Raw genomic sequence first — 14,021 nt, forward strand, 5'->3', positions numbered from 1 at the left:
TTGCGAACTATCACCCAGTGTCCGTTAAATGAACGGAAATGTATTCAACAAAAGGAAGTAGTAAGGACGCCCCCTATGCGTTTCGTAACCGGAGAGAAAGAGATAATGTAACTATATATATAATGTAACCGGAGAGAAAGAGATTATTGTGAGGGAATTATGCTTAACTAAGTCGCGCCACACGACGGAGCCGCATCAAGAGGAATTATGGCTGTACTGTACTGAATTGATGAATTACTTTTTATTAATCAAGAAATCGTTATTAAGTTTTAAAATAAATGTTTAAAAGACCGCTGGTATGTTTATTCATCCACCACGGATGATCTTACGTTACAACAAGTTTTAGTATGATGTCCATGGCCCTTTGAAACATGACATGTGTTCCGCATAAATCAAACGGCATTCTGATGAGGGCATAAACGACTGATTTGGTAATAAACGGGGTTTTGGAAAATTCCCTGATTTCACGTATATTTGAAAATTTTTCCTCATGTGTAACGTGTATACGAGCCAGTTTCCTTAGAAACAGTATAATTTGGATAACCTCTAGATCTGGTTTTTTACCATGCAAAAAATTTATCAGTTTTAATATCAATCAGCTCTTCTACCTTAATCTGGTACCTGAACGATTTCGCTCTATTTTTAACCATGGGGAAAGCTTTTATCAGGACGGTTTTAAATACTTCGAAGGTAAAATTCTCATTGCCTGGTTCACCCAACAAAAAATTTACTGTTGTCTTTGTATCGTTCAGTGCCTGTTAACCTTTTTTACTTCTGCTACCGAGCAAAGCAAGAAATTCAAATTTAAATTTTCGAAAAGATCATTACAGAACTTCTGACATCGAGCGCAGTTTGGCTTCATTGAAAGCACATCGTATCTACAATGAATCCAAATCCATCTACGGTAATTATTAATCACGGTAAAAACCTGCAATGCTGGGGGAACCAGACTAGAGGTTACGTTGTGTTGAGCCTTAAATCGAGATTTTCTTCGGGCGCCAGTATAGATTTAACGTTCTTTGATAGAATAAACTACTATCAGACTCCTACAGACGTTACGCAGTTATCGCTATGTCTGTATAGAACTGGAGTCTCCAGACGGTTTAATAAACTTTATTATTAAATCAGAACAATGAACATAAATGCACGTCTCGTGCTTAATAGGATTGTAACCGTTAATGGCATTGTAACTTAAAACAAAAGTCAAATTCAATAGTAGGAACTAAGTCTAGTAGCAAAAGACTACACAATTCAATTAACACGAAGTTGACTAATAACTTCTCACCCATAATAATTTAACTGTCGGCAATTATAATACAATATTTTCTTTGCTAGCAAAATTTACTAACGTGTCCTCGAGAGGAAGAAACACTCTCATTATTACAATCCAATAACCTCGTTTAAATACTGTAAGCCTGATTTCCACTCTGGTAGGGAAACAGAAAAAGAAGCTACAGTAAAGATCTAAATCATAAAGTAACTAGTTATTCAAAATAGTAGTAACCTTACAAATTTCAAGAATCTCGAAGGCCAAAAAGCCAGATGGATACTGAAAGTCCAGGAATATGACTTCACTATTCACATTCAACATTGGAATAGATCGTAACACACAAACGCCAGTGTCCTGTTTAAAAGACTCTGCTGATGGCAAAAAATACATCCCCGTTGTCATTGGTTACTTTGCAAGGAGGTCTGAAGTGTATCCTATCTCTGATAAAGAGGTTGTCAAGGTAACAGAGGTAATGATACAGCATTGGATTGCAGGTTTGGAGTGCTTCTTTAGTTACATCCCGATCAAGGAAGGAATTTGATTTAGGTTCCAGTTAAAGAACTCTGTAAACTACTCGGCGTAGACAGAACCCAAACGACACCTTAATATTCACAGTCAGTCGGCATGGTAGACAGACGTAATACAACACTCCTTAAGAACTTCTCACTTTCCAGAAACCAACAGGACTGGTACCAGATGTCACATCTGTTCTTATTGACCTATCGCAGCGCTGTCCATGAGACTATACCAGCAACTTTCCATCTCAGATGGTCTTCGGTCGTGACTTTCGTGGCTTAGCGATCTCCTATTTGCTCGCCCTCCGGATGTGTTTTCCTCGCCTGGGGAGTACACTCAATATCTCCAAGCACATTTGAAATGATGCACAATTTTTCACAAGATCGAATCAGCTTGGCGATGGAGAAGATGAATGCCCGATATGACATGAGAGCCACAGCACATCTGTTCAAATTACGTGACAAGTTCTGATTATGGAATACCATTGGGCGGATAGGATTTTCTTCTAAGCAACACTCACTCTAGGAAGGTCCATGCACAGTCCTAAATACGTTGAAAGATGTCGTAGCTTGTATTTGTAAGTCATCAAATTCTGAGCCCAAAGTCGTTCATTACGACAGCCTAGCCCCTTGCTATGGCCATTGTACGTATTCCCCATCATACGTACTTGTATATAATGTAAATATTATACTGTGACCATGTTACTACTTGTATATAAATTTGTAACTGCATGCATTTAGTAATTGGTTTAGTATTTTATTTGTTGTATGTTATTTATTGAAATTATTTAGTATTGCATTTAGTGTTTAGTTATTGATTTTCCTAGTTGTAAGTGTGCATTCCTGTGCAGGGGTTGTACAGCCCGGGGCATACAGCCCCCGAGAAGAGGGCGTGTGTGTATGATCATGGCAAAGCCTCGAGGGCTATCTGCCTAAGGGGAGGAATGCCTTCGTGGAGGACTTTCTAAGGGGAACTGGCTCGTATACACGTTACACATAGGGAAAACCACGAAAACGCCCATGCAGCCAGCCCGTTCGCGGGGTTCGAACCTCGGACCGAACTACCAGTGTTCAGCGTCTTTACCGCTTGGCCGCTGGTGGGCCCCGAGAAGAGGGCAATGTTACCCATTTTGTATATATGTAAATAATTGTAGTGAAATTATATGTAAATTTGAGTATCTCTTGAAAAGTGTAACAGGAAACACAGCTGGAAAAAAAGAGAGGTGAAGGGGTAAGTCTATTTAACATTGACGTAAATGGAATAATGGTATTAACTACTAACTTTTGCCGCCAAATTTGACATGAAATCTCTAAAAGTCATCAAACGTGGCGACATTTTTGTCCGATCACTGTGGGGTTGTAACTGATCTAATACCTAAGTAACTGTAACTGTGGTTGCCTTCCAGCAACTTCGAGAAACCGAAGGTACTGGAAATTTCTTGGTGGGCGGAGAAAAAATTGTATAAGAACGGAAAGAGCATCAGTTTCCATTTTTAGTACAGAGTTCAGAGTTTAGTTCAAATTTTAGCTCGGAGTATTGAGAGATTACTCTGTGAGCTTAGGCAAAAGTCTGGTTGTGCTCTGTCATACTGAGAAGAACAGTACGAATACTTTCGTTTGAAAAGTTACTGAAGAGTAAAGTGTTTCAGCGATATAAAATTTATCAAGCTATCATCGGTTCTGTGCATTTTAAATTCATTATGACCCCGTACACATGTAACATTATTAATACATCCATCTGACAATTAGCTAAATTGGAATTTAAGCCTCCGTTGGTTTGCAAAAGCTAAACAAAAGCCATTCGAATTAAATCAAATTTAATAACTTTAGTCTAAACCTTGCTTCACTCCTGATTAGACGTAGAAATAGCAAGCTATATAACTTGCAAAACCAGAAAATTTAAGAGTAGAATAAAGGGCAGCTTGACGCAATCAAATGCTTTCTGAAACACTTAGCAATCAGAAACTCATCTATTTTAAACTAAATTGAATTCTAGTAGAAGCTGACAAAAGTTGTACAAAAACCAAAATAAAAAGGTAAAGAGTTACGGTAAAATCTTCCAAATTTAATTTTTGAGTTTATAAGATAATATAACTTTATTATGGCAAAGTACACGAAATATGCCTAGCCCAGAAAATATTATTCCCTAAAGGAAATTTGATTTTTTTATTCCTCCCTCCCTTTTCACTTATAAACCCAGCCAGCCCAGTGCAATACGGGAAACTTAAGGAGAAGATAGCAGCATTCAGTAGGCTTTTCAGTTGGCTACTTTTGGCTTGGATTCCTAAATTTGAATAACATAAGAAAGCACTTGAGAAAATTTTAGCTACGCATAAAAATAAAATGCTCCAACTATTACGGAGTAATAAATAAAATTACAAAGAATTTGAATGATACATAATCTGTTTAAAGTTATGCAAAAAAGCGTTCTCTAATCTGTTACAGATTTTTAATAAAAACTATCGATTTCAAGGGAAATTAGACACTAGTTTCTCTTTTGAAACAAAAGTGTGTTCAGTAAGTTTTATTTTTTACATCTTTTTGCCTGAATTTACATGGTATTCAATTTACTCTTCTCGAAGCCGTTTCCAACTCATATAGCATTCATGATCAGCAATTTCCCGGTATCAAGAGTAGTTCTGTTGGCAGATTTTCTTTTATCTCGTCAACTGTGTTAAGCCTTCATCCCTAGGATAGTACAGCATTGTTGGTTTTGCACAAAAATCATGAAATAAAAATGATACGTGTACGAGTGTGTTATCTCGGTGGGGAAACCAAGATTTGCTTAACCCAGTTTCAATGTTTTTCTCCAAATGTTTCCTCTTAGCCACCTCAGTACTTTAATAGAATACAAATGATTTGTTGTTTGCCCTTCAGGCAAAAATTTACGGTTGATACTATTCTCGAAATCAAAATGTGTAGTCAACATAACTTTTGCTTTCGATTTAAACTGCTGCTCTTTTCTCGGCTTTGAGGAAGCTTTCCCAATCCATTGTGAAGATTGGATTTCTATTTTAATATCACCCATAAAATCACGTCTCATGGTCTCTTTTCATGAAATCTTCATCCTCGTTTACGGCATCTAATAGTTAATGAGAACTGCAAGGCGATTGTCTTTCTGATTCTGAGTGAGCAGACGTGGGACGAATCTTAATGCAAATCGCCGTATTTCTAGTTTCTGTATCAAAATATGATGATGTGATCCAGATGAAATGTTGCAACTGTCAGCGTTTCTTTTAAAATAAATTGCCAATTTTGGACTCATGCTAATTTGATCGTACATTTCTTCTCAAGAATCGCTGGAAATAAGATGGAAACTTTCAATGATTTGTTGCTAATTGTACTAGAAGGAAATTTGATTTTATTCTTTTTAGGGATACTTGTGGGAAGTATTCGTGAGTTAATCTTCCTGCATCTACCTCGTTCCATCTTCTTTGTCGTTTCATTAAAACTTGTTTGCTTAGAAAATTTATTCTCTATTTTATTTATTACTAGTAGCTACGCTGCCAGCCTTCATCTGACTTTTAAATGTACCGGAAAAATGCCTGAAGGGAACACCAACCGTTAAATTTAAAATCTGCGCAGAATTTTACTCTGCAGAACAACTTTATCCCCCGCTCAAGAAAAAAATCTCACAAATTAAAAAAAAGTATTACATATAACAAAATTACAATGAAATAAGCAATATCCCTTAATACAAATATTAATTATCCTAATAAATAAATTAACCAACTTCCACTTGTCTTCTCCCAATAAACGTCCAGTATCTAAGAGAAACACTAAATTTAAACACTGCACAGAATTATCGCCCTCATTTTTCCAAGTGGCAACAGAGCTGATTTTCGACAGTCAGCAGTCCGGTATACAACTGAATGGAAAACTGTTGCCAAAACCACATTTCTAAAAAAATGAAACTATTCAAAATGATGCGATAAAATCGAAAAGATAAAATTTTAAAAAAATCTGATTCGAATTTTGAAAAAATCGCTTTGAGGTGCACTGGTGCCCTGGATCTAATAGCTTATGTGCAGCACGAATCACAGACTCTTTCTTTTATTATATATAGAGATTAATTTTGAAGTTTTGAAATAGTTAGATGGATATCAATCATGTCTTTAAAAGCGGCTTCCTTAGCTGATGTATTAGCAATTTCATTCCAAATTATATCAGGTATTGTTATTATTATTATACCTATATCAAATATTATAACTTATTCAAATTACACCTATATCAAATTCCCGAACCAAATTTAGGTTGATAGGACGAATATTCATTTCTATATTTATTTATTTATTTATTTATTTATTTTGAAGAATTTTAAATAAGTACACATATTTTCTTCGTGTAATATAACGGCTTTAAACACTTTGGCTCTGTATATGTGCTCGAACATTGTGACGTATTACTTTTGAGAAAGGTATTTAGCGATAAAAAAGCTACCTTCAAAGCCATTGCTTCGGCTTGGTAAACTGTGCTTGAATAAGCTTGTCTAAATATTTTACGTGTTATAACTTCTTTAGCTTCCTAAGCTATAAATGCAGCTCCAACTTTATTTTGGATATTTGATCCATCTGTAAAAATTCCTATTCCCTTTTCTTTAGGAGCATCCATAGGCCATACGTTTGGTGTGGATTGAGCTGAGTGTTTGCTCGATATTGGGACTTCAAATTCCACTATAGAACTTAGTACATTTAATTCATCTACAATGCAGTCCTCTTAAAAACGAAAGAGACGGAATAACTTTGATTCCTGTTCTGTTTCAATATGTTAGGGAAACGCTCCAACAAGAACGTGAACAGCAGTTGTTGGTGTAGTACAAAACGCTCTAGTTATATGTAATAATAACTATTCGTTGAATTTGTAGTAACTTATTTGTTACTCTTACCATACCGCTATAATGCCACCGTACAAGGGTAACTGTATAATATTAATATTTCACAAATATAGTTCTCTCCCAGTTTTATCTCTAAGATCCCATTTGTGAGTCATAAGAAGATTTGAGTAGTTTACAACTGCGTGAGTTCGATCTCGCATTTCCGAGACGTGCGGAATCCAGGTTAATTTTTTTTTTTTATCAGGAACGAACCCTAGATATTTTAATGCATCATTATTTCGAATCGAGACATTCTTCTATCCTAATCCTTGTGAGTTTTTTACCAGTTTCGATCCCTTAGGAATTGTTGTCCATTTTGTTTTAATGCTATTAAAACTAAGTTTATATTTATCACTCCATTTTTATATATTCTCTAATGCTTTCTTCGCTTTTTTTCCTATGTCTATTTGATTTCTACCGCCGACAATAAAGGTGAAATCATCGGTATATGCGTGAAGAGTGACATCATTACCTAAGTCTAACTTTAATGTAGTATTAGCCACAATGTTCCACAAAATCAGACCTAAATTAGATCCCTTTGTAATAATTTTTGGAACATTGAAACCATCTCTTTTATGGATGACTTTTCTGTTACGAAGATAATTCATCAGTAAATTTTAGAGATTTGCTGGAGAGTTAAGGTCTTGGAGTGGTACTAGTAGATCCGGCCACCAAAGATTATTAAAGGCGAACATCATATCCAGAGAAATTGCATCAAGTGTGTCAATTTCGAGTACAATTGCCTTTGATGATGGTTGTCGAATATTTACGCATATTCTAAATAGTAACCTGTTACTCTTCCACTACAAGTATTCCATTTCGCATTCAGTTAAGAAGAGCTGCAGTTTTCGCGAACCCTATATTAAATGGCACATATTCTGCGACTATTCATAACAAAGCCATATCAGTTCAATGTTATTGCAAAGCAGCTAGCAACATCTTCCATGTGTTTAATGCGTGCACAATAAATATTTAATCCGGAAAGCATAAGAATCGCTGACATACCTGGAAATAGGTAAAGGTGGCCGAAACGTTCTAAGTTCCCCGTGCACAGTGGGCTGTTGCATTTTCCTGCTGATGGATGTTATGACCTCAGAGTATTATGGATTAAAAAAGAGGTTAAAAAGTCCTCAATATGTAAATGATTTTTATCAAAGAAGACTAATGCAGTGTAGTGATACTGATCTCAAAGGAACCCACTACTCTCCATGACTAAGCGATCAGAAAATCTTTTTGATAAGATAGATTCAGGGACTTTTATGACCTACTCCACGCGCGAACACATTTATCTGCTCTAAATAACAAAAAATAAGTTCATCTTATCATGTCACATGACCCCAGTATGACTTTGTTTTCTGGCCCATGTTAACTCCAGTACCAAGTCCATTACTTAATTGCCATACTGGAAACAAAAATAACGTTGTTGGCTAATAACTAGCGAAATCGGTCAAATGTTGTGTAGCGTCTAACACTTTTCTTATTGACATATAATTTAAGCAGCAACACTACTAAACAGTAACGTGATTTGACATAGTCTTGCCGTCCTTTACGATCTCTCATAGGAGCATATGGTCTCATATTTCTGCAATTCTGCTTATTTTGTGCACGAAAATATTTTCATGAAATCACGATGTTTGTCCTCTACTGATATTTTCCAAGTATACCTGAACTACGGTTGTCAATAAAAACTCAACAACAGCATTCGCCGCTTCAATACGCCTGCGGTAAAACGACGATAAATCATTTATATCGGGCAGGTCAAACTCTATTTCAAGTGCGTCAAGTAGCCGTCAGTATACAATAGTGCTGCCCGCAAGAGAACGAAAAACCATTTTGATTCTTAATGATGTACTTAAAAGGCGTGTAATTATATTAGTTTTATTAATTAAGGAAAAATCACAAAAATGGCGATTACTCAAAAAGTTACTTCTAGAATTTAATGAAACTGACTCGCAATATACAATACATAGTAAGGTATAAAAGAAAATGAAAAGAAATTACAAGACAATTACGGTGCTATGGGAATTAGTATAAAATGAAAAAATCGGCTGTTTCAATTGGTATAGGAAATTTGTCATCCATATAATCTACCCTAGAAGCAATACAGCGATGTGTGATAATGTCAATTTGCGGTCTATTGGTAGAAAGTGAGAGCCATTCCTTTTAAAAAGCAGATACAAGCGTGGCAAGGGTTTGAAGAGGAGAATAGCTATACATGTTCCTAAAGCATCTGAAACACGCTCAATAGGATTCAGATCCTGGTGATCAAGCTGGCCATTTCATGAGCTGAATTGTTTACTGCTGAAGATAATAATCCACGATGCGAGCCATGCTATAGGCGTTGTCTTCTTATAGCAAGAAATCATTACTTATTGCCGCGGCCTAAGGGCACACATAAGCATCAAGACGTCATCTCTATAGATGTCAGGATTGAAGATTCTACGTGGAAAGATATAAAGGTTTGTGCGTTCATCCAAAGAGATACCACCCCAAACACAAACAGTGCCTTCTCCGTATGCATCTCTTTCAAGGATGTTTGATGGATGATAACGGGTTCCACATGATGCCTAGTATCGCTTTGGAGGTTAAATCTGGACTCATCCGTAAAGAGAACAGCCATTCAGTGGACACGTTGACGTGTCCACCTCAAACGATGCTTTCTATGATGCAACGTGATCGGCACGGAAATCGCTGCTCGCCTCGCGCACAGATCTTTTCCGTGAAGCCTTATACGCACGGTTGAAGTTGACACCAACCTTCTGGCGGTTGCAACAAAGGAGGATTTGAGTCGAATCTGGATTGGGATTCTATTTCTTCTTGTACATAAGAACAAATATCAGTCATCGTCGCTCGTCGTAGCGGTTGGCCGTCCATAAGTGAACTCCCTTAATGCCGAATCTTTGTTTAGAAATTGTAGAATTTGTTTAAAAATTGTTTAAAGTCTATGAACTACAGGAGGACTCACATCTAGCGATCTGGCCATTTCCGTGTCCTACCTGTAGTCTCCCAATAACTCTCCATCACAGTTCATCAGGCAAGTAATGCTTGTGAGTTTATTTTTACGAACTGGCTATCCCAGATTTCTTAGCTAAGTATCACAATGAAATTTGCAGGATTGCTCTCAAATATGCAATTTGATGCTCCTCGCAAATAATGTATTCCGTTTGCAACACCATTACTTTGCATACTGCAGTTTTACTCAGCAACTCTATTCACAACATATTCAAATTTTATACGGATTGGTTTATTTTCGAACGAGTTATCTCTATTTTTATGATTTTCCTTAATTTTTAGAAACCAGTGTATTATCTAATATTGTAGTACCTTAAAAATATTTCTTCCCTGATACTTAGCATCTTTGCCTTGCAACAAGCTTTCGGGTGTCTAGAAACATTCTGCTGTCACTAGCGATTTACAGAAAAATATGTTTGGTTTGTTCGAATATGGCGAAGCACTCGAGGATATCTGCTTAAGGAGAGGGATACCTTAATGGAGAACTTTTGTTATGTCGTGGAGCAAAAACAATTTTTCTTTACACCTGACTGCCACTGGCTCCAACATAGCAATGTGAATACTCTACATCTAAAATTTTAAAACACCATTCCAGAATTTTTAATGTTTATTTAATAGAATTCTATTCATATATTTGCAAGTTATACACTATAAACACAATAACGAAAAATTTAAACTTATCTGCACCAGCGTGAATAAGCCTGGCATAATATTCTGAACTCGACGCAAGTTTAGTAAGAAAAATACCGCAAATTTAAACACAAGGTTTCATCCCTTCCAACGCAGCTAATTTTCTAAATATATTTTACTAATATCCGCAGCGGGACAGCGGGTTCATTTCATTCACCCAAAACTCAAATGTTTTAACGCAATACTATCGCAAAGGAAACATCGACTCAAAATCAAAATATAATCTATAAAATATCATCTGCTGTTGCCATTATAGCACTGCCAAGTTTTTTTTCCTGCAGCTGTTGCGAGACTTATCCTCGCTGTATGTGAGAGGTACAACATCCTCCCACCCTGATTTTCTCAAAATCAGACATTGCACAAAATTTTCTAACATTACGAATAAAACAAAACAGTACTATGTATTAGTTTAGAAAGCACATAAAAGAAACTCGGTTAACATACAATATATATGACAGATCATACTAAAATGAGATCAATAAAGAATAAACTTCTAATTAAAGTCATTGCTAAAGAAAAGAGAATATAAGTCCAAAACGTCTATATTGCACATTATGTCTAAGAGCATGTCCTTGGTTTTAAGAGTCTACCGTATCTAGATCTGTTTTCAGTTGCCAGAGTTAGCACAGGATCACTGGTAGTTGAAATTTCTAGTGGATACAGTTTTTTGATTGGTCTTATCCACTGCTTGTTTTTACCTGTACCACTCTGGTAGCCCCATCTCTACAACTGAATATTTTTACAATTTTGCCCATTGGCCACATTACACTTTTTTTATTGTCTAGTTCTATGAGGACTACATCCCTCACCTTTAGGTTTTGACATGAAGCGCTTGCCTTCTGCACTAGTTGAGCGAGATATTCCTTGCGGAAGCGACTTCTCAGTTCTTGTCTCAACGTATTGCAGTAATTTACAAGCACATTCAGTTTCTGGGAATCGATGTAATCCAGATCTGGTACCCCCACTTGTTTCAAGTCTTGAAAAAACAGGGAATGTGTCAGAGGTACGAGCTCTTCCGAATCTTCATAGATGTATGTTAAAGGACGGTTGTTTAATGTGGATTCAACATCACACAGGACGGTCAGTAACTCCTCGAAATTCACCGACGATCTCCCTAGAATTCGCACGAGAAGAGTCTTATTGGAACGAACTAAGCGTTCCCACCATCCCCCCACCACGCAGCCGTAGGGGGGGTAAATTTCCATCTTATTGGAAAACACTCGTTTACTGTGATTTTTCTCCAATCCAGGCATCTCAGTTAATCCAGTCATCATTTTCTCCAATCCATCCATCATCCATCATCTCTGCTCCGGTAAAATTGGTTCCGTTATTTGAATACATTGTCGCAGGACGGCCTCGTCTGGCAATGAACCGTCTCAGAGCCTGTAAAAACGTTTCGGTACTCAGAGAGGTGACAGGCTCCAGGTGAATTGCCCGGTATACGGCGCAGGTGAACAAGACGATCCAAGCTTTACTCTTTGGTCTCAGAAGTAAAGGTCCACAAAGATCGACTCGTCCACAAAGATCGATGTTTCAAAGACTGCCGAATATCTTATTCTGTCAAGAGGTAACTGGATCGGAGGGGTAGATAAAGCCTTAGCGGTAAATCTCCTACATACTACACATCGACTTACGCAAGATCTTATATTACGTTTCGACGAAATGATCCAGTATCGCTCTCTTAACTTAGCAGCTAATATCTGCACTCCCGCATGACAGTTCTTTTCATGATACTCTCTTATGAGGCATTCAGTTAAGTAATGCTTGGACGGAAGCAAGAGGGGATAAAGGAAGCAGAATTCATCATCACGTTCAATGATTTTAGTTTTAACTCTGAGGACTCCGCCGTTGTCTCTCACTACCAATAATCCATGGACGGAATCTTCTTTCTCTTGAAAGTGCTTCCTTTGCTCTAAACTCCACAAAAATGTTTCGGCGTTAGTTTTTTCTTCTACTGTTAAAGTATCCGAAGAATACGAGGGCTTCTTTAGGAGTTTATTAGTAAAGCGTAGAACCCAGCAGAATACTCGAACTATTTTCGAAAAACGTTTGTACCACTCAGAATCTTCTAATCTTACACTCAAATTGACAATCACTCCCTTCTTAATTTCTGCTGCAACAGAATTTTCGTCTGGAGTAACTCAAAGTCTAGCCATTCTTTCGGAGAGCTTTTCAGAAATTCGGGACCCTCCCACCAATTGCATTGCCGCAAATGTTCAGGCGTACAGCCACGAGATACCACATCTGCCGGATTCAATTTCCCAGGGATATATCTCCAACATTCCTGCTTCGAGAGTTTCCGAATCTCCTTTATTATTCACAAATACTCTCCAGTTTTCCTCTCTTTGTATCCAGCTAAGAGCCACAGTAGCGTTTGTCCAGTAATATATTGGGACATCGACTAAGCACAGGGTTTCAACAGTATACCTTGCCAAGCGTGCACCTAGAACACAGACTAGCAACTTCAAACGCGGAATAGATATTTGCTTTAAGGGCGATACCCGTGATTTTGCTATGACGAATTTCACGAAAACTTTGTCTTCTTCCTTACTTCGTAAGTAAATGACAGTTGCATAAGCAGCTTGACTGGCATCGCAAAAGACGGGTAGAGTCCATGAATCCTTAATTCCATGACCCATGCGACGAGGTAATTTAAGGCTGGAAAGACTAGGCAACCTTTCGTACCATCTCTCAAATCTTGTTTGAAGTTCATCCGGTAATGGCTTATCCCAGGTTGATTTTGTTGCCCAAGCCTCTTGAAGAATTACTTTCGCAGGTAATATGACGGGCACAAAGAAACCTAGCGGGTCAAAAACAGTATGGATTAGAGACAATAGTCTCCTTTTTGATAAGTCTCTTTTAACGATTTCTCTTTGGACGGATATTGTAAGGCTGTCATCTCGTCGGACCCACTGCAAGCCTAGAACTGCGGAGACTGGATCACTATCTTCAGCTTCTAGCTCTTGATCACCATATTGATTAAAAGTCCACATTCGAAGATCCATTTTGGCCTCTGCCGTAATAGTAATCGACTGGCTCATAAAAACCTTCAGCTCTTCGTTATCATCGACTGACGTGACAGAATTGTCAACATAAAATGATTTGGCAAGTTTATTCGCAACAGCTTTGAATTCAGGTGAAACGTGGGACAAATGAAATGAAATCACAGCTGCCAATAAATAGGGGATACTAGTTAACCCAAAAACAACACTCTTGTGACGAAACACTTCAATTCTATTATTTACCCACCACAAAAACTTTAAGTAATTTTGATCCTCACGCTCTACCTCAATCTGTAAAAAGGCCCGCCTAATATCGGATGTTACACCAATTGCCTTTTCCCTAAACCGCATTAGAATGGCTGAGATTTCTTCTACAAGGTTTGGACCTTTTATCAAGCAATCATTTAGCGAAAGCGAACCAAGGACTTTGCTCAACGCATCGAATACAGGCCTAATCTTGGTAGTGAGGCTACCTAATTTTATTACTGCCCTCCGTCATTCTTTACTGATTTTGGGACAATTTCTATGACATCTTCCGCTAGTCATTCGTTAAATACTGTACTATACTCATCAAATTTATTTAATTTTCTCAATTTTCTCGTAGTAGCAAATAGCCTCTTTTCTGCAATATGCCAGTTAGAGGGAATATCAGGAGGGAA

Source organism: Stegodyphus dumicola, chromosome 7, assembly GCF_044657685.1.
Source record: "Stegodyphus dumicola isolate Sdum_Otavi_A_Nest chromosome 7, ASM4465768v1".
Lineage (NCBI taxonomy): Eukaryota > Metazoa > Arthropoda > Arachnida > Araneae > Eresidae > Stegodyphus > Stegodyphus dumicola.